Consider the following 15,291-nt stretch of genomic DNA (forward strand, 5'->3'; position numbering starts at 1 on the left):
GAAGACGGGGGTAACATGTCGGATGCGATCATACCAGCACTAAAGCACCGGATCCCATCAGAACTCCGAAGTTAAGCGTGCTTGGGCGAGAGTAGTACTAGGATGGGTGACCTCCTGGGAAGTCCTCGTGTTGCATTCCCTTTTTAAAATTTTTTTGCGCGGCGTGCAAAAGAAAGCTCACGGCCGCGACATATATTTACCACGTTTTATTATTTTGCACGTTTGCGGTAAGTTTTAGCTCGTTGGTCATTATTCACGCGTGTAGCGGCGGGGAAAGCAAAGTACGATCGTCTTTGTAGTGGAGCTGGGAGGGGCAAGCATAAGGGACGAAGACGGGGGTAACATGTCGGATGCGATCATACCAGCACTAAAGCACCGGATCCCATCAGAACTCCGAAGTTAAGCGTGCTTGGGCGAGAGTAGTACTAGGATGGGTGACCTCCTGGGAAGTCCTCGTGTTGCATTCCCTTTTTAAAATTTTTTTGCGCGGCGTGCAAAAGAAAGCTCACGGCCGCGACATATATTTACCACGTTTTATTATTTTGCACGTTTGCGGTAAGTTTTAGCTCGTTGGTCCATTATTCACGCGTGTAGCGTGTAGCGGCGGGAAAGCAAAGTACGATCGTCTTTGTAGTGGAGCTGGGAGGGCAAGCATAAGGGACGAAGACGGGGGTAACATGTCGGATGCGATCATACCAGCACTAAAGCACCGGATCCCATCAGAACTCCGAAGTTAAGCGTGCTTGGGCGAGAGTAGTACTAGGATGGGTGACCTCCTGGGAAGTCCTCGTGTTGCATTCCCTTTTTAAAATTTTTTGCGCGGCGTGCAAAAGAAAGCTCACGGCCGCGACATATATTTACCACGTTTTATTATTTTGCACGTTTGCGGTAAGTTTTAGCTCGTTGGCCATTATTCACGCGTGTAGCGGCGGGGAAAGCAAAGTACGATCGTCTTTGTAGTGGAGCTGGGAGGGGCAAGCATAAGGGACGAAGACGGGGGTAACATGTCGGATGCGATCATACCAGCACTAAAGCACCGGATCCCATCAGAACTCCGAAGTTAAGCGTGCTTGGGCGAGAGTAGTACTAGGATGGGTGACCTCCTGGGAAGTCCTCGTGTTGCATTCCCTTTTTAAAATTTTTTTGCGCGGCGTGCAAAAGAAAGCTCACGGCCGCGACATATATTTACCACGTTTTATTATTTTGCACGTTTGCGGTAAGTTTTAGCTCGTTGGCCATTATTCACGCGTGTAGCGGCGGGAAAGCAAAGTACGATCGTCTTTGTAGTGGAGCTGGGAGGGGCAAGCATAAGGGACGAAGACGGGGGTAACATGTCGGATGCGATCATACCAGCACTAAAGCACCGGATCCCATCAGAACTCCGAAGTTAAGCGTGCTTGGGCGAGAGTAGTACTAGGATGGGTGACCTCCTGGGAAGTCCTCGTGTTGCATTCCCTTTTAAAATTTTTTTGCGCGGCGTGCAAAAGAAAGCTCACGGCCGCGACATATATTTACCACGTTTTATTATTTTGCACGTTTGCGGTAAGTTTTAGCTCGTTGGCCATTATTCACGCGTGTAGCGGCGGGGAAAGCAAAGTACGATCGTCTTTGTAGTGGAGCTGGGAGGGGCAAGCATAAGGGACGAAGACGGGGGTAACATGTCGGATGCGATCATACCAGCACTAAAGCACCGGATCCCATCAGAACTCCGAAGTTAAGCGTGCTTGGGCGAGAGTAGTACTAGGATGGGTGACCTCCTGGGAAGTCCTCGTGTTGCATTCCCTTTTTAAAATTTTTTGCGCGGCGTGCAAAAGAAAGCTCACGGCCGCGACATATATTTACCACGTTTATTATTTTGCACGTTTGCGGTAAGTTTTAGCTCGTTGGCCATTATTCACGCGTGTAGCGGCGGGGAAAGCAAAGTACGATCGTCTTTGTAGTGGAGCTGGGAGGGGCAAGCATAAGGGACGAAGACGGGGGTAACATGTCGGATGCGATCATACCAGCACTAAAGCACCGGATCCCATCAGAACTCCGAAGTTAAGCGTGCTTGGGCGAGAGTAGTACTAGGATGGGTGACCTCCTGGGAAGTCCTCGTGTTGCATTCCCTTTTTAAAATTTTTTTGCGCGGCGTGCAAAAGAAAGCTCACGGCCGCGACATATATTTACCACGTTTTATTATTTTGCACGTTTGCGGTAAGTTTTAGCTCGTTGGCCATTATTCACGCGTGTAGCGGCGGGGAAAGCAAAGTACGATCGTCTTTGTAGTGGAGCTGGGAGGGGCAAGCATAAGGGACGAAGACGGGGGTAACATGTCGGATGCGATCATACCAGCACTAAAGCACCGGATCCCATCAGAACTCCGAAGTTAAGCGTGCTTGGGCGAGAGTAGTACTAGGATGGGTGACCTCCTGGGAAGTCCTCGTGTTGCATTCCCTTTTTAAAATTTTTTTGCGCGGCGTGCAAAAGAAAGCTCACGGCCGCGACATATATTTACCACGTTTTATTATTTTGCACGTTTGCGGTAAGTTTTAGCTCGTTGGCCATTATTCACGCGTGTAGCGGCGGGGAAAGCAAAGTACGATCGTCTTTGTAGTGGAGCTGGGAGGGGCAAGCATAAGGGACGAAGACGGGGGTAACATGTCGGATGCGATCATACCAGCACTAAAGCACCGGATCCCATCAGAACTCCGAAGTTAAGCGTGCTTGGGCGAGAGTAGTACTAGGATGGGTGACCTCCTGGGAAGTCCTCGTGTTGCATTCCCTTTTTAAAATTTTTTGCGCGGCGTGCAAAAGAAAGCTCACGGCCGCGACATATATTTACCACGTTTTATTATTTTGCACGTTTGCGGTAAGTTTTAGCTCGTTGGCCATTATTCACGCGTGTAGCGGCGGGGAAAGCAAAGTACGATCGTCTTTGTAGTGGAGCTGGGAGGGGCAAGCATAAGGGACGAAGACGGGGGTAACATGTCGGATGCGATCATACCAGCACTAAAGCACCGGATCCCATCAGAACTCCGAAGTTAAGCGTGCTTGGGCGAGAGTAGTACTAGGATGGGTGACCTCCTGGAAGTCCTCGTGTTGCATTCCCTTTTTAAAATTTTTTTGCGCGGCGTGCAAAAGAAAGCTCACGGCCGCGACATATATTTACCACGTTTTATTATTTTGCACGTTTGCGGTAAGTTTTAGCTCGTTGGCCATTATTCACGCGTGTAGCGGCGGGGAAAGCAAAGTACGATCGTCTTTGTAGTGGAGCTGGGAGGGGCAAGCATAAGGGACGAAGACGGGGGTAACATGTCGGATGCGATCATACCAGCACTAAAGCACCGGATCCCATCAGAACTCCGAAGTTAAGCGTGCTTGGGCGAGAGTAGTACTAGGATGGGTGACCTCCTGGGAAGTCCTCGTGTTGCATTCCCTTTTTAAAATTTTTTTGCGCGGCGTGCAAAAGAAAGCTCACGGCCGCGACATATATTTACCACGTTTTATTATTTTGCACGTTTGCGGTAAGTTTTAGCTCGTTGGCCATTATTCACGCGTGTAGCGGCGGGGAAAGCAAAGTACGATCGTCTTTGTAGTGGAGCTGGGAGGGGCAAGCATAAGGGACGAAGACGGGGGTAACATGTCGGATGCGATCATACCAGCACTAAAGCACCGGATCCCATCAGAACTCCGAAGTTAAGCGTGCTTGGGCGAGAGTAGTACTAGGATGGGTGACCTCCTGGGAAGTCCTCGTGTTGCATTCCCTTTTTAAAATTTTTTTGCGCGGCGTGCAAAAGAAAGCTCACGGCCGCGACATATATTTACCACGTTTTATTATTTTGCACGTTTGCGGTAAGTTTTAGCTCGTTGGCCATTATTCACGCGTGTAGCGGCGGGGAAAGCAAAGTACGATCGTCTTTGTAGTGGAGCTGGGAGGGGCAAGCATAAGGGACGAAGACGGGGGTAACATGTCGGATGCGATCATACCAGCACTAAAGCACCGGATCCCATCAGAACTCCGAAGTTAAGCGTGCTTGGGCGAGAGTAGTACTAGGATGGGTGACCTCCTGGGAAGTCCTCGTGTTGCATTCCCTTTTTAAAATTTTTTTGCGCGGCGTGCAAAAGAAAGCTCACGGCCGCGACATATATTTACCACGTTTTATTATTTTGCACGTTTGCGGTAAGTTTTAGCTCGTTGGCCATTATTCACGCGTGTAGCGGCGGGGAAAGCAAAGTACGATCGTCTTTGTAGTGGAGCTGGGAGGGGCAAGCATAAGGGACGAAGACGGGGGTAACATGTCGGATGCGATCATACCAGCACTAAAGCACCGGATCCCATCAGAACTCCGAAGTTAAGCGTGCTTGGGCGAGAGTAGTACTAGGATGGGTGACCTCCTGGGAAGTCCTCGTGTTGCATTCCCTTTTTAAAATTTTTTTGCGCGGCGTGCAAAAGAAAGCTCACGGCCGCGACATATATTTACCACGTTTTATTATTTTGCACGTTTGCGGTAAGTTTTAGCTCGTTGGCCATTATTCACGCGTGTAGCGGCGGGGAAAGCAAAGTACGATCGTCTTTGTAGTGGAGCTGGGAGGGGCAAGCATAAGGGACGAAGACGGGGGTAACATGTCGGATGCGATCATACCAGCACTAAAGCACCGGATCCCATCAGAACTCCGAAGTTAAGCGTGCTTGGGCGAGAGTAGTACTAGGATGGGTGACCTCCTGGGAAGTCCTCGTGTTGCATTCCCTTTTTAAAATTTTTTTGCGCGGCGTGCAAAAGAAAGCTCACGGCCGCGACATATATTTACCACGTTTTATTATTTTGCACGTTTGCGGTAAGTTTTAGCTCGTTGGCCATTATTCACGCGTGTAGCGGCGGGGAAAGCAAAGTACGATCGTCTTTGTAGTGGAGCTGGGAGGGGCAAGCATAAGGGACGAAGACGGGGGTAACATGTCGGATGCGATCATACCAGCACTAAAGCACCGGATCCCATCAGAACTCCGAAGTTAAGCGTGCTTGGGCGAGAGTAGTACTAGGATGGGTGACCTCCTGGGAAGTCCTCGTGTTGCATTCCCTTTTTAAAATTTTTTTGCGCGGCGTGCAAAAGAAAGCTCACGGCCGCGACATATATTTACCACGTTTTATTATTTTGCACGTTTGCGGTAAGTTTTAGCTCGTTGGCCATTATTCACGCGTGTAGCGGCGGGGAAAGCAAAGTACGATCGTCTTTGTAGTGGAGCTGGGAGGGGCAAGCATAAGGGACGAAGACGGGGGTAACATGTCGGATGCGATCATACCAGCACTAAAGCACCGGATCCCATCAGAACTCCGAAGTTAAGCGTGCTTGGGCGAGAGTAGTACTAGGATGGGTGACCTCCTGGGAAGTCCTCGTGTTGCATTCCCTTTTTAAAATTTTTTTGCGCGGCGTGCAAAAGAAAGCTCACGGCCGCGACATATATTTACCACGTTTTATTATTTTGCACGTTTGCGGTAAGTTTTAGCTCGTTGGCCATTATTCACGCGTGTAGCGGCGGGGAAAGCAAAGTACGATCGTCTTGTAGTGGAGCTGGGAGGGGCAAGCATAAGGGACGAAGACGGGGGTAACATGTCGGATGCGATCATACCAGCACTAAAGCACCGGATCCCATCAGAACTCCGAAGTTAAGCGTGCTTGGGCGAGAGTAGTACTAGGATGGGTGACCTCCTGGGAAGTCCTCGTGTTGCATTCCCTTTTTAAAATTTTTTTGCGCGGCGTGCAAAAGAAAGCTCACGGCCGCGACATATATTTACCACGTTTTATTATTTTGCACGTTTGCGGTAAGTTTTAGCTCGTTGGCCATTATTCACGCGTGTAGCGGCGGGGAAAGCAAAGTACGATCGTCTTTGTAGTGGAGCTGGGAGGGGCAAGCATAAGGGACGAAGACGGGGGTAACATGTCGGATGCGATCATACCAGCACTAAAGCACCGGATCCCATCAGAACTCCGAAGTTAAGCGTGCTTGGGCGAGAGTAGTACTAGGATGGGTGACCTCCTGGGAAGTCCTCGTGTTGCATTCCCTTTTTAAAAATTTTTTGCGCGGCGTGCAAAAGAAAGCTCACGGCCGCGACATATATTTACCACGTTTTATTATTTTGCACGTTTGCGGTAAGTTTTAGCTCGTTGGCCATTATTCACGCGTGTAGCGGCGGGGAAAGCAAAGTACGATCGTCTTTGTAGTGGAGCTGGGAGGGGCAAGCATAAGGGACGAAGACGGGGGTAACATGTCGGATGCGATCATACCAGCACTAAAGCACCGGATCCCATCAGAACTCCGAAGTTAAGCGTGCTTGGGCGAGAGTAGTACTAGGATGGGTGACCTCCTGGGAAGTCCTCGTGTTGCATTCCCTTTTTAAAATTTTTTTGCGCGGCGTGCAAAAGAAAGCTCACGGCCGCGACATATATTTACCACGTTTTATTATTTTGCACGTTTGCGGTAAGTTTTAGCTCGTTGGTCATTATTCACGCGTGTAGCGGCGGGGAAAGCAAAGTACGATCGTCTTTGTAGTGGAGCTGGGAGGGGCAAGCATAAGGGACGAAGACGGGGGTAACATGTCGGATGCGATCATACCAGCACTAAAGCACCGGATCCCATCAGAACTCCGAAGTTAAGCGTGCTTGGGCGAGAGTAGTACTAGGATGGGTGACCTCCTGGGAAGTCCTCGTGTTGCATTCCCTTTTTAAAATTTTTTTGCGCGGCGTGCAAAAGAAAGCTCACGGCCGCGACATATATTTACCACGTTTTATTATTTTGCACGTTTGCGGTAAGTTTTAGCTCGTTGGTCATTATTCACGCGTGTAGCGGCGGGGAAAGCAAAGTACGATCGTCTTTGTAGTGGAGCTGGGAGGGGCAAGCATAAGGGACGAAGACGGGGGTAACATGTCGGATGCGATCATACCAGCACTAAAGCACCGGATCCCATCAGAACTCCGAAGTTAAGCGTGCTTGGGCGAGAGTAGTACTAGGATGGGTGACCTCCTGGGAAGTCCTCGTGTTGCATTCCCTTTTTAAAATTTTTTTGCGCGGCGTGCAAAAGAAAGCTCACGGCCGCGACATATATTTACCACGTTTTATTATTTTGCACGTTTGCGGTAAGTTTTAGCTCGTTGGTCATTATTCACGCGTGTAGCGGCGGGGAAAGCAAAGTACGATCGTCTTTGTAGTGGAGCTGGGAGGGGCAAGCATAAGGGACGAAGACGGGGGTAACATGTCGGATGCGATCATACCAGCACTAAAGCACCGGATCCCATCAGAACTCCGAAGTTAAGCGTGCTTGGGCGAGAGTAGTACTAGGATGGGTGACCTCCTGGGAAGTCCTCGTGTTGCATTCCCTTTTTAAAATTTTTTTGCGCGGCGTGCAAAAGAAAGCTCACGGCCGCGACATATATTTACCACGTTTTATTATTTTGCACGTTTGCGGTAAGTTTTAGCTCGTTGGTCATTATTCACGCGTGTAGCGGCGGGGAAAGCAAAGTACGATCGTCTTTGTAGTGGAGCTGGGAGGGGCAAGCATAAGGGACGAAGACGGGGGTAACATGTCGGATGCGATCATACCAGCACTAAAGCACCGGATCCCATCAGAACTCCGAAGTTAAGCGTGCTTGGGCGAGAGTAGTACTAGGATGGGTGACCTCCTGGGAAGTCCTCGTGTTGCATTCCCTTTTTAAAATTTTTTTGCGCGGCGTGCAAAAGAAAGCTCACGGCCGCGACATATATTTACCACGTTTTATTATTTTGCACGTTTGCGGTAAGTTTTAGCTCGTTGGTCATTATTCACGCGTGTAGCGGCGGGGAAAGCAAAGTACGATCGTCTTTGTAGTGGAGCTGGGAGGGGCAAGCATAAGGGACGAAGACGGGGGTAACATGTCGGATGCGATCATACCAGCACTAAAGCACCGGATCCCATCAGAACTCCGAAGTTAAGCGTGCTTGGGCGAGAGTAGTACTAGGATGGGTGACCTCCTGGGAAGTCCTCGTGTTGCATTCCCTTTTTAAAATTTTTTTGCGCGGCGTGCAAAAGAAAGCTCACGGCCGCGACATATATTTACCACGTTTTATTATTTTGCACGTTTGCGGTAAGTTTTAGCTCGTTGGTCATTATTCACGCGTGTAGCGGCGGGAAAGCAAAGTACGATCGTCTTTGTAGTGGAGCTGGGAGGGGCAAGCATAAGGGACGAAGACGGGGGTAACATGTCGGATGCGATCATACCAGCACTAAAGCACCGGATCCCATCAGAACTCCGAAGTTAAGCGTGCTTGGGCGAGAGTAGTACTAGGATGGGTGACCTCCTGGGAAGTCCTCGTGTTGCATTCCCTTTTTAAAATTTTTTTGCGCGGCGTGCAAAAGAAAGCTCACGGCCGCGACATATATTTACCACGTTTTATTATTTTGCACGTTTGCGGTAAGTTTTAGCTCGTTGGTCATTATTCACGCGTGTAGCGGCGGGGAAAGCAAAGTACGATCGTCTTTGTAGTGGAGCTGGGAGGGGCAAGCATAAGGGACGAAGACGGGGGTAACATGTCGGATGCGATCATACCAGCACTAAAGCACCGGATCCCATCAGAACTCCGAAGTTAAGCGTGCTTGGGCGAGAGTAGTACTAGGATGGGTGACCTCCTGGGAAGTCCTCGTGTTGCATTCCCTTTTTAAAATTTTTTTGCGCGGCGTGCAAAAGAAAGCTCACGGCCGCGACATATATTTACCACGTTTTATTATTTTGCACGTTTGCGGTAAGTTTTAGCTCGTTGGTCATTATTCACGCGTGTAGCGGCGGGGAAAGCAAAGTACGATCGTCTTTGTAGTGGAGCTGGGAGGGGCAAGCATAAGGGACGAAGACGGGGGTAACATGTCGGATGCGATCATACCAGCACTAAAGCACCGGATCCCATCAGAACTCCGAAGTTAAGCGTGCTTGGGCGAGAGTAGTACTAGGATGGGTGACCTCCTGGGAAGTCCTCGTGTTGCATTCCCTTTTTAAAATTTTTTTGCGCGGCGTGCAAAAGAAAGCTCACGGCCGCGACATATATTTACCACGTTTTATTATTTTGCACGTTTGCGGTAAGTTTTAGCTCGTTGGTCATTATTCACGCGTGTAGCGGCGGGGAAAGCAAAGTACGATCGTCTTTGTAGTGGAGCTGGGAGGGGCAAGCATAAGGGACGAAGACGGGGGTAACATGTCGGATGCGATCATACCAGCACTAAAGCACCGGATCCCATCAGAACTCCGAAGTTAAGCGTGCTTGGGCGAGAGTAGTACTAGGATGGGTGACCTCCTGGGAAGTCCTCGTGTTGCATTCCCTTTTTAAAATTTTTTTGCGCGGCGTGCAAAAGAAAGCTCACGGCCGCGACATATATTTACCACGTTTTATTATTTTGCACGTTTGCGGTAAGTTTTAGCTCGTTGGTCATTATTCACGCGTGTAGCGGCGGGGAAAGCAAAGTACGATCGTCTTTGTAGTGGAGCTGGGAGGGGCAAGCATAAGGGACGAAGACGGGGGTAACATGTCGGATGCGATCATACCAGCACTAAAGCACCGGATCCCATCAGAACTCCGAAGTTAAGCGTGCTTGGGCGAGAGTAGTACTAGGATGGGTGACCTCCTGGGAAGTCCTCGTGTTGCATTCCCTTTTTAAAATTTTTTTGCGCGGCGTGCAAAAGAAAGCTCACGGCCGCGACATATATTTACCACGTTTTATTATTTTGCACGTTTGCGGTAAGTTTTAGCTCGTTGGTCATTATTCACGCGTGTAGCGGCGGGGAAAGCAAAGTACGATCGTCTTTGTAGTGGAGCTGGGAGGGGCAAGCATAAGGGACGAAGACGGGGGTAACATGTCGGATGCGATCATACCAGCACTAAAGCACCGGATCCCATCAGAACTCCGAAGTTAAGCGTGCTTGGGCGAGAGTAGTACTAGGATGGGTGACCTCCTGGAAGTCCTCGTGTTGCATTCCCTTTTAAAATTTTTTTGCGCGGCGTGCAAAAGAAAGCTCACGGCCGCGACATATATTTACCACGTTTTATTATTTTGCACGTTTGCGGTAAGTTTTAGCTCGTTGGTCATTATTCACGCGTGTAGCGGCGGGGAAAGCAAAGTACGATCGTCTTTGTAGTGGAGCTGGGAGGGGCAAGCATAAGGGACGAAGACGGGGGTAACATGTCGGATGCGATCATACCAGCACTAAAGCACCGGATCCCATCAGAACTCCGAAGTTAAGCGTGCTTGGGCGAGAGTAGTACTAGGATGGGTGACCTCCTGGGAAGTCCTCGTGTTGCATTCCCTTTTTAAAATTTTTTTGCGCGGCGTGCAAAAGAAAGCTCACGGCCGCGACATATATTTACCACGTTTTATTATTTTGCACGTTTGCGGTAAGTTTTAGCTCGTTGGTCATTATTCACGCGTGTAGCGGCGGGGAAAGCAAAGTACGATCGTCTTTGTAGTGGAGCTGGGAGGGGCAAGCATAAGGGACGAAGACGGGGGTAACATGTCGGATGCGATCATACCAGCACTAAAGCACCGGATCCCATCAGAACTCCGAAGTTAAGCGTGCTTGGGCGAGAGTAGTACTAGGATGGGTGACCTCCTGGGAAGTCCTCGTGTTGCATTCCCTTTTTAAAATTTTTTTGCGCGGCGTGCAAAAGAAAGCTCACGGCCGCGACATATATTTACCACGTTTTATTATTTTGCACGTTTGCGGTAAGTTTTAGCTCGTTGGTCATTATTCACGCGTGTAGCGGCGGGGAAAGCAAAGTACGATCGTCTTTGTAGTGGAGCTGGGAGGGGCAAGCATAAGGGACGAAGACGGGGGTAACATGTCGGATGCGATCATACCAGCACTAAAGCACCGGATCCCATCAGAACTCCGAAGTTAAGCGTGCTTGGGCGAGAGTAGTACTAGGATGGGTGACCTCCTGGGAAGTCCTCGTGTTGCATTCCCTTTTTAAAATTTTTTGCGCGGCGTGCAAAAGAAAGCTCACGGCCGCGACATATATTTACCACGTTTTATTATTTTGCACGTTTGCGGTAAGTTTTAGCTCGTTGGTCATTATTCACGCGTGTAGCGGCGGGGAAAGCAAAGTACGATCGTCTTTGTAGTGGAGCTGGGAGGGGCAAGCATAAGGGACGAAGACGGGGGTAACATGTCGGATGCGATCATACCAGCACTAAAGCACCGGATCCCATCAGAACTCCGAAGTTAAGCGTGCTTGGGCGAGAGTAGTACTAGGATGGGTGACCTCCTGGGAAGTCCTCGTGTTGCATTCCCTTTTTAAAATTTTTTGCGCGGCGTGCAAAAGAAAGCTCACGGCCGCGACATATATTTACCACGTTTTATTATTTTGCACGTTTGCGGTAAGTTTTAGCTCGTTGGTCATTATTCACGCGTGTAGCGGCGGGGAAAGCAAAGTACGATCGTCTTTGTAGTGGAGCTGGGAGGGGCAAGCATAAGGGACGAAGACGGGGGTAACATGTCGGATGCGATCATACCAGCACTAAAGCACCGGATCCCATCAGAACTCCGAAGTTAAGCGTGCTTGGGCGAGAGTAGTACTAGGATGGGTGACCTCCTGGGAAGTCCTCGTGTTGCATTCCCTTTTTAAAATTTTTTTGCGCGGCGTGCAAAAGAAAGCTCACGGCCGCGACATATATTTACCACGTTTTATTATTTTGCACGTTTGCGGTAAGTTTTAGCTCGTTGGTCATTATTCACGCGTGTAGCGGCGGGGAAAGCAAAGTACGATCGTCTTTGTAGTGGAGCTGGGAGGGGCAAGCATAAGGGACGAAGACGGGGTAACATGTCGGATGCGATCATACCAGCACTAAAGCACCGGATCCCATCAGAACTCCGAAGTTAAGCGTGCTTGGGCGAGAGTAGTACTAGGATGGGTGACCTCCTGGGAAGTCCTCGTGTTGCATTCCCTTTTTAAAATTTTTTGCGCGGCGTGCAAAAGAAAGCTCACGGCCGCGACATATATTTACCACGTTTTATTATTTTGCACGTTTGCGGTAAGTTTTAGCTCGTTGGTCATTATTCACGCGTGTAGCGGCGGGGAAAGCAAAGTACGATCGTCTTTGTAGTGGAGCTGGGAGGGGCAAGCATAAGGGACGAAGACGGGGGTAACATGTCGGATGCGATCATACCAGCACTAAAGCACCGGATCCCATCAGAACTCCGAAGTTAAGCGTGCTTGGGCGAGAGTAGTACTAGGATGGGTGACCTCCTGGGAAGTCCTCGTGTTGCATTCCCTTTTTAAAATTTTTTTGCGCGGCGTGCAAAAGAAAGCTCACGGCCGCGACATATATTTACCACGTTTTATTATTTTGCACGTTTGCGGTAAGTTTTAGCTCGTTGGTCATTATTCACGCGTGTAGCGGCGGGGAAAGCAAAGTACGATCGTCTTTGTAGTGGAGCTGGGAGGGGCAAGCATAAGGGACGAAGACGGGGGTAACATGTCGGATGCGATCATACCAGCACTAAAGCACCGGATCCCATCAGAACTCCGAAGTTAAGCGTGCTTGGGCGAGAGTAGTACTAGGATGGGTGACCTCCTGGGAAGTCCTCGTGTTGCATTCCCTTTTTAAAATTTTTTTGCGCGGCGTGCAAAAGAAAGCTCACGGCCGCGACATATATTTACCACGTTTTATTATTTTGCACGTTTGCGGTAAGTTTTAGCTCGTTGGTCATTATTCACGCGTGTAGCGGCGGGGAAAGCAAAGTACGATCGTCTTTGTAGTGGAGCTGGGAGGGGCAAGCATAAGGGACGAAGACGGGGGTAACATGTCGGATGCGATCATACCAGCACTAAAGCACCGGATCCCATCAGAACTCCGAAGTTAAGCGTGCTTGGGCGAGAGTAGTACTAGGATGGGTGACCTCCTGGGAAGTCCTCGTGTTGCATTCCCTTTTTAAAATTTTTTTGCGCGGCGTGCAAAAGAAAGCTCACGGCCGCGACATATATTTACCACGTTTTATTATTTTGCACGTTTGCGGTAAGTTTTAGCTCGTTGGTCATTATTCACGCGTGTAGCGGCGGGGAAAGCAAAGTACGATCGTCTTTGTAGTGGAGCTGGGAGGGGCAAGCATAAGGGACGAAGACGGGGGTAACATGTCGGATGCGATCATACCAGCACTAAAGCACCGGATCCCATCAGAACTCCGAAGTTAAGCGTGCTTGGGCGAGAGTAGTACTAGGATGGGTGACCTCCTGGGAAGTCCTCGTGTTGCATTCCCTTTTTAAAATTTTTTTGCGCGGCGTGCAAAAGAAAGCTCACGGCCGCGACATATATTTACCACGTTTTATTATTTTGCACGTTTGCGGTAAGTTTTAGCTCGTTGGTCATTATTCACGCGTGTAGCGGCGGGGAAAGCAAAGTACGATCGTCTTTGTAGTGGAGCTGGGAGGGGCAAGCATAAGGGACGAAGACGGGGGTAACATGTCGGATGCGATCATACCAGCACTAAAGCACCGGATCCCATCAGAACTCCGAAGTTAAGCGTGCTTGGGCGAGAGTAGTACTAGGATGGGTGACCTCCTGGGAAGTCCTCGTGTTGCATTCCCTTTTAAAATTTTTTTGCGCGGCGTGCAAAAGAAAGCTCACGGCCGCGACATATATTTACCACGTTTTATTATTTTGCACGTTTGCGGTAAGTTTTAGCTCGTTGGTCATTATTCACGCGTGTAGCGGCGGGGAAAGCAAAGTACGATCGTCTTTGTAGTGGAGCTGGGAGGGGCAAGCATAAGGGACGAAGACGGGGGTAACATGTCGGATGCGATCATACCACCACTAAAGCACCGGATCCCATCAGAACTCCGAAGTTAAGCGTGCTTGGGCGAGAGTAGTACTAGGATGGGTGACCTCCTGGGAAGTCCTCGTGTTGCATTCCCTTTTTAAAATTTTTTTGCGCGGCGTGCAAAAGAAAGCTCACGGCCGCGACATATATTTACCACGTTTTATTATTTTGCACGTTTGCGGTAAGTTTTAGCTCGTTGGTCATTATTCACGCGTGTAGCGGCGGGGAAAGCAAAGTACGATCGTCTTTGTAGTGGAGCTGGGAGGGGCAAGCATAAGGGACGAAGACGGGGGTAACATGTCGGATGCGATCATACCAGCACTAAAGCACCGGATCCCATCAGAACTCCGAAGTTAAGCGTGCTTGGGCGAGAGTAGTACTAGGATGGGTGACCTCCTGGGAAGTCCTCGTGTTGCATTCCCTTTTTAAAATTTTTTTGCGCGGCGTGCAAAAGAAAGCTCACGGCCGCGACATATATTTACCACGTTTTATTATTTTGCACGTTTGCGGTAAGTTTTAGCTCGTTGGTCATTATTCACGCGTGTAGCGGCGGGGAAAGCAAAGTACGATCGTCTTTGTAGTGGAGCTGGGAGGGGCAAGCATAAGGGACGAAGACGGGGGTAACATGTCGGATGCGATCATACCAGCACTAAAGCACCGGATCCCATCAGAACTCCGAAGTTAAGCGTGCTTGGGCGAGAGTAGTACTAGGATGGGTGACCTCCTGGGAAGTCCTCGTGTTGCATTCCCTTTTTAAAATTTTTTGCGCGGCGTGCAAAAGAAAGCTCACGGCCGCGACATATATTTACCACGTTTTATTATTTTGCACGTTTGCGGTAAGTTTTAGCTCGTTGGTCATTATTCACGCGTGTAGCGGCGGGAAAGCAAAGTACGATCGTCTTTGTAGTGGAGCTGGGAGGGCAAGCATAAGGGACGAAGACGGGGGTAACATGTCGGATGCGATCATACCAGCACTAAAGCACCGGATCCCATCAGAACTCCGAAGTTAAGCGTGCTTGGGCGAGAGTAGTACTAGGATGGGTGACCTCCTGGGAAGTCCTCGTGTTGCATTCCCTTTTTAAAATTTTTTTGCGCGGCGTGCAAAAGAAAGCTCACGGCCGCGACATATATTTACCACGTTTTATTATTTTGCACGTTTGCGGTAAGTTTTAGCTCGTTGGTCATTATTCACGCGTGTAGCGGCGGGGAAAGCAAAGTACGATCGTCTTTGTAGTGGAGCTGGGAGGGGCAAGCATAAGGGACGAAGACGGGGGTAACATGTCGGATGCGATCATACCAGCACTAAAGCACCGGATCCCATCAGAACTCCGAAGTTAAGCGTGCTTGGGCGAGAGTAGTACTAGGATGGGTGACCTCCTGGGAAGTCCTCGTGTTGCATTCCCTTTTTAAAATTTTTTTGCGCGGCGTGCAAAAGAAAGCTCACGGCCGCGACATATATTTACCACGTTTTATTATTTT

At 49.5% G+C, this 15,291-nt stretch overlaps 47 non-coding genes across 47 annotated transcripts; all 47 read left to right on the forward strand.

Annotated features, from left to right (window-relative positions):
* Positions 1 to 20: 20 nt before the first annotated feature.
* On the forward strand, positions 21 to 139 carry LOC147989024 (5S ribosomal RNA). The gene has a single exon (XR_015614588.1). It is a non-coding gene; the product is annotated as a 5S ribosomal RNA (ribosomal RNA).
* A 209-nt stretch (positions 140 to 348) lies between these two features.
* LOC147989025 (5S ribosomal RNA) lies at positions 349 to 467 on the forward strand. The gene has a single exon (XR_015614589.1). It is a non-coding gene; the product is annotated as a 5S ribosomal RNA (ribosomal RNA).
* A 215-nt stretch (positions 468 to 682) lies between these two features.
* LOC147989026 (5S ribosomal RNA) lies at positions 683 to 801 on the forward strand. Its single transcript, XR_015614590.1, has one exon. It is a non-coding gene; the product is annotated as a 5S ribosomal RNA (ribosomal RNA).
* A 208-nt stretch (positions 802 to 1,009) lies between these two features.
* On the forward strand, positions 1,010 to 1,128 carry LOC147989027 (5S ribosomal RNA). The gene has a single exon (XR_015614591.1). It is a non-coding gene; the product is annotated as a 5S ribosomal RNA (ribosomal RNA).
* Positions 1,129 to 1,336: 208 nt separating this feature from the next.
* LOC147989028 (5S ribosomal RNA) lies at positions 1,337 to 1,455 on the forward strand. Its single transcript, XR_015614592.1, has one exon. It is a non-coding gene; the product is annotated as a 5S ribosomal RNA (ribosomal RNA).
* Positions 1,456 to 1,663: 208 nt separating this feature from the next.
* Positions 1,664 to 1,782, forward strand: LOC147989029 (5S ribosomal RNA). The gene has a single exon (XR_015614593.1). It is a non-coding gene; the product is annotated as a 5S ribosomal RNA (ribosomal RNA).
* A 207-nt stretch (positions 1,783 to 1,989) lies between these two features.
* LOC147989030 (5S ribosomal RNA) lies at positions 1,990 to 2,108 on the forward strand. The gene has a single exon (XR_015614595.1). It is a non-coding gene; the product is annotated as a 5S ribosomal RNA (ribosomal RNA).
* A 209-nt stretch (positions 2,109 to 2,317) lies between these two features.
* Positions 2,318 to 2,436, forward strand: LOC147989031 (5S ribosomal RNA). Its single transcript, XR_015614596.1, has one exon. It is a non-coding gene; the product is annotated as a 5S ribosomal RNA (ribosomal RNA).
* Positions 2,437 to 2,645: 209 nt separating this feature from the next.
* Positions 2,646 to 2,764, forward strand: LOC147989032 (5S ribosomal RNA). The gene has a single exon (XR_015614597.1). It is a non-coding gene; the product is annotated as a 5S ribosomal RNA (ribosomal RNA).
* Positions 2,765 to 2,972: 208 nt separating this feature from the next.
* Positions 2,973 to 3,090, forward strand: LOC147989033 (5S ribosomal RNA). The gene has a single exon (XR_015614267.1). It is a non-coding gene; the product is annotated as a 5S ribosomal RNA (ribosomal RNA).
* A 209-nt stretch (positions 3,091 to 3,299) lies between these two features.
* On the forward strand, positions 3,300 to 3,418 carry LOC147989034 (5S ribosomal RNA). Its single transcript, XR_015614598.1, has one exon. It is a non-coding gene; the product is annotated as a 5S ribosomal RNA (ribosomal RNA).
* Positions 3,419 to 3,627: 209 nt separating this feature from the next.
* LOC147989035 (5S ribosomal RNA) lies at positions 3,628 to 3,746 on the forward strand. The gene has a single exon (XR_015614599.1). It is a non-coding gene; the product is annotated as a 5S ribosomal RNA (ribosomal RNA).
* A 209-nt stretch (positions 3,747 to 3,955) lies between these two features.
* Positions 3,956 to 4,074, forward strand: LOC147989036 (5S ribosomal RNA). The gene has a single exon (XR_015614600.1). It is a non-coding gene; the product is annotated as a 5S ribosomal RNA (ribosomal RNA).
* A 209-nt stretch (positions 4,075 to 4,283) lies between these two features.
* Positions 4,284 to 4,402, forward strand: LOC147989037 (5S ribosomal RNA). Its single transcript, XR_015614601.1, has one exon. It is a non-coding gene; the product is annotated as a 5S ribosomal RNA (ribosomal RNA).
* Positions 4,403 to 4,611: 209 nt separating this feature from the next.
* On the forward strand, positions 4,612 to 4,730 carry LOC147989038 (5S ribosomal RNA). The gene has a single exon (XR_015614602.1). It is a non-coding gene; the product is annotated as a 5S ribosomal RNA (ribosomal RNA).
* A 209-nt stretch (positions 4,731 to 4,939) lies between these two features.
* Positions 4,940 to 5,058, forward strand: LOC147989039 (5S ribosomal RNA). The gene has a single exon (XR_015614603.1). It is a non-coding gene; the product is annotated as a 5S ribosomal RNA (ribosomal RNA).
* Positions 5,059 to 5,267: 209 nt separating this feature from the next.
* LOC147989040 (5S ribosomal RNA) lies at positions 5,268 to 5,386 on the forward strand. Its single transcript, XR_015614604.1, has one exon. It is a non-coding gene; the product is annotated as a 5S ribosomal RNA (ribosomal RNA).
* Positions 5,387 to 5,594: 208 nt separating this feature from the next.
* LOC147989041 (5S ribosomal RNA) lies at positions 5,595 to 5,713 on the forward strand. The gene has a single exon (XR_015614605.1). It is a non-coding gene; the product is annotated as a 5S ribosomal RNA (ribosomal RNA).
* A 209-nt stretch (positions 5,714 to 5,922) lies between these two features.
* Positions 5,923 to 6,041, forward strand: LOC147989042 (5S ribosomal RNA). The gene has a single exon (XR_015614606.1). It is a non-coding gene; the product is annotated as a 5S ribosomal RNA (ribosomal RNA).
* A 209-nt stretch (positions 6,042 to 6,250) lies between these two features.
* On the forward strand, positions 6,251 to 6,369 carry LOC147989043 (5S ribosomal RNA). Its single transcript, XR_015614607.1, has one exon. It is a non-coding gene; the product is annotated as a 5S ribosomal RNA (ribosomal RNA).
* A 209-nt stretch (positions 6,370 to 6,578) lies between these two features.
* On the forward strand, positions 6,579 to 6,697 carry LOC147989044 (5S ribosomal RNA). Its single transcript, XR_015614608.1, has one exon. It is a non-coding gene; the product is annotated as a 5S ribosomal RNA (ribosomal RNA).
* A 209-nt stretch (positions 6,698 to 6,906) lies between these two features.
* On the forward strand, positions 6,907 to 7,025 carry LOC147989045 (5S ribosomal RNA). The gene has a single exon (XR_015614609.1). It is a non-coding gene; the product is annotated as a 5S ribosomal RNA (ribosomal RNA).
* Positions 7,026 to 7,234: 209 nt separating this feature from the next.
* LOC147989046 (5S ribosomal RNA) lies at positions 7,235 to 7,353 on the forward strand. Its single transcript, XR_015614610.1, has one exon. It is a non-coding gene; the product is annotated as a 5S ribosomal RNA (ribosomal RNA).
* Positions 7,354 to 7,562: 209 nt separating this feature from the next.
* On the forward strand, positions 7,563 to 7,681 carry LOC147989047 (5S ribosomal RNA). Its single transcript, XR_015614611.1, has one exon. It is a non-coding gene; the product is annotated as a 5S ribosomal RNA (ribosomal RNA).
* A 209-nt stretch (positions 7,682 to 7,890) lies between these two features.
* LOC147989048 (5S ribosomal RNA) lies at positions 7,891 to 8,009 on the forward strand. The gene has a single exon (XR_015614612.1). It is a non-coding gene; the product is annotated as a 5S ribosomal RNA (ribosomal RNA).
* A 208-nt stretch (positions 8,010 to 8,217) lies between these two features.
* On the forward strand, positions 8,218 to 8,336 carry LOC147989049 (5S ribosomal RNA). Its single transcript, XR_015614613.1, has one exon. It is a non-coding gene; the product is annotated as a 5S ribosomal RNA (ribosomal RNA).
* Positions 8,337 to 8,545: 209 nt separating this feature from the next.
* LOC147989050 (5S ribosomal RNA) lies at positions 8,546 to 8,664 on the forward strand. Its single transcript, XR_015614614.1, has one exon. It is a non-coding gene; the product is annotated as a 5S ribosomal RNA (ribosomal RNA).
* Positions 8,665 to 8,873: 209 nt separating this feature from the next.
* LOC147989051 (5S ribosomal RNA) lies at positions 8,874 to 8,992 on the forward strand. The gene has a single exon (XR_015614615.1). It is a non-coding gene; the product is annotated as a 5S ribosomal RNA (ribosomal RNA).
* Positions 8,993 to 9,201: 209 nt separating this feature from the next.
* On the forward strand, positions 9,202 to 9,320 carry LOC147989052 (5S ribosomal RNA). The gene has a single exon (XR_015614616.1). It is a non-coding gene; the product is annotated as a 5S ribosomal RNA (ribosomal RNA).
* Positions 9,321 to 9,529: 209 nt separating this feature from the next.
* On the forward strand, positions 9,530 to 9,648 carry LOC147989053 (5S ribosomal RNA). The gene has a single exon (XR_015614617.1). It is a non-coding gene; the product is annotated as a 5S ribosomal RNA (ribosomal RNA).
* Positions 9,649 to 9,857: 209 nt separating this feature from the next.
* On the forward strand, positions 9,858 to 9,975 carry LOC147989054 (5S ribosomal RNA). Its single transcript, XR_015614268.1, has one exon. It is a non-coding gene; the product is annotated as a 5S ribosomal RNA (ribosomal RNA).
* Positions 9,976 to 10,183: 208 nt separating this feature from the next.
* On the forward strand, positions 10,184 to 10,302 carry LOC147989055 (5S ribosomal RNA). Its single transcript, XR_015614618.1, has one exon. It is a non-coding gene; the product is annotated as a 5S ribosomal RNA (ribosomal RNA).
* A 209-nt stretch (positions 10,303 to 10,511) lies between these two features.
* Positions 10,512 to 10,630, forward strand: LOC147989056 (5S ribosomal RNA). The gene has a single exon (XR_015614619.1). It is a non-coding gene; the product is annotated as a 5S ribosomal RNA (ribosomal RNA).
* A 209-nt stretch (positions 10,631 to 10,839) lies between these two features.
* On the forward strand, positions 10,840 to 10,958 carry LOC147989057 (5S ribosomal RNA). Its single transcript, XR_015614620.1, has one exon. It is a non-coding gene; the product is annotated as a 5S ribosomal RNA (ribosomal RNA).
* Positions 10,959 to 11,166: 208 nt separating this feature from the next.
* On the forward strand, positions 11,167 to 11,285 carry LOC147989058 (5S ribosomal RNA). The gene has a single exon (XR_015614621.1). It is a non-coding gene; the product is annotated as a 5S ribosomal RNA (ribosomal RNA).
* Positions 11,286 to 11,493: 208 nt separating this feature from the next.
* Positions 11,494 to 11,612, forward strand: LOC147989059 (5S ribosomal RNA). Its single transcript, XR_015614622.1, has one exon. It is a non-coding gene; the product is annotated as a 5S ribosomal RNA (ribosomal RNA).
* A 208-nt stretch (positions 11,613 to 11,820) lies between these two features.
* LOC147989060 (5S ribosomal RNA) lies at positions 11,821 to 11,939 on the forward strand. Its single transcript, XR_015614624.1, has one exon. It is a non-coding gene; the product is annotated as a 5S ribosomal RNA (ribosomal RNA).
* Positions 11,940 to 12,147: 208 nt separating this feature from the next.
* Positions 12,148 to 12,266, forward strand: LOC147989061 (5S ribosomal RNA). The gene has a single exon (XR_015614625.1). It is a non-coding gene; the product is annotated as a 5S ribosomal RNA (ribosomal RNA).
* A 209-nt stretch (positions 12,267 to 12,475) lies between these two features.
* Positions 12,476 to 12,594, forward strand: LOC147989062 (5S ribosomal RNA). Its single transcript, XR_015614626.1, has one exon. It is a non-coding gene; the product is annotated as a 5S ribosomal RNA (ribosomal RNA).
* A 209-nt stretch (positions 12,595 to 12,803) lies between these two features.
* On the forward strand, positions 12,804 to 12,922 carry LOC147989063 (5S ribosomal RNA). The gene has a single exon (XR_015614627.1). It is a non-coding gene; the product is annotated as a 5S ribosomal RNA (ribosomal RNA).
* A 209-nt stretch (positions 12,923 to 13,131) lies between these two features.
* On the forward strand, positions 13,132 to 13,250 carry LOC147989064 (5S ribosomal RNA). The gene has a single exon (XR_015614628.1). It is a non-coding gene; the product is annotated as a 5S ribosomal RNA (ribosomal RNA).
* A 209-nt stretch (positions 13,251 to 13,459) lies between these two features.
* Positions 13,460 to 13,578, forward strand: LOC147989065 (5S ribosomal RNA). The gene has a single exon (XR_015614629.1). It is a non-coding gene; the product is annotated as a 5S ribosomal RNA (ribosomal RNA).
* Positions 13,579 to 13,786: 208 nt separating this feature from the next.
* LOC147989066 (5S ribosomal RNA) lies at positions 13,787 to 13,905 on the forward strand. The gene has a single exon (XR_015614275.1). It is a non-coding gene; the product is annotated as a 5S ribosomal RNA (ribosomal RNA).
* Positions 13,906 to 14,114: 209 nt separating this feature from the next.
* LOC147989067 (5S ribosomal RNA) lies at positions 14,115 to 14,233 on the forward strand. The gene has a single exon (XR_015614630.1). It is a non-coding gene; the product is annotated as a 5S ribosomal RNA (ribosomal RNA).
* Positions 14,234 to 14,442: 209 nt separating this feature from the next.
* On the forward strand, positions 14,443 to 14,561 carry LOC147989068 (5S ribosomal RNA). The gene has a single exon (XR_015614631.1). It is a non-coding gene; the product is annotated as a 5S ribosomal RNA (ribosomal RNA).
* Positions 14,562 to 14,767: 206 nt separating this feature from the next.
* On the forward strand, positions 14,768 to 14,886 carry LOC147989069 (5S ribosomal RNA). Its single transcript, XR_015614632.1, has one exon. It is a non-coding gene; the product is annotated as a 5S ribosomal RNA (ribosomal RNA).
* A 209-nt stretch (positions 14,887 to 15,095) lies between these two features.
* LOC147989070 (5S ribosomal RNA) lies at positions 15,096 to 15,214 on the forward strand. Its single transcript, XR_015614633.1, has one exon. It is a non-coding gene; the product is annotated as a 5S ribosomal RNA (ribosomal RNA).
* The last annotated feature ends 77 nt before the right edge of the window (positions 15,215 to 15,291 follow it).

This window comes from Triticum urartu, chromosome 1A, assembly GCF_056163025.1.
Source record: "Triticum urartu cultivar PI428250 chromosome 1A, HENAU_Tu73, whole genome shotgun sequence".
NCBI lineage: Eukaryota > Viridiplantae > Streptophyta > Magnoliopsida > Poales > Poaceae > Triticum > Triticum urartu.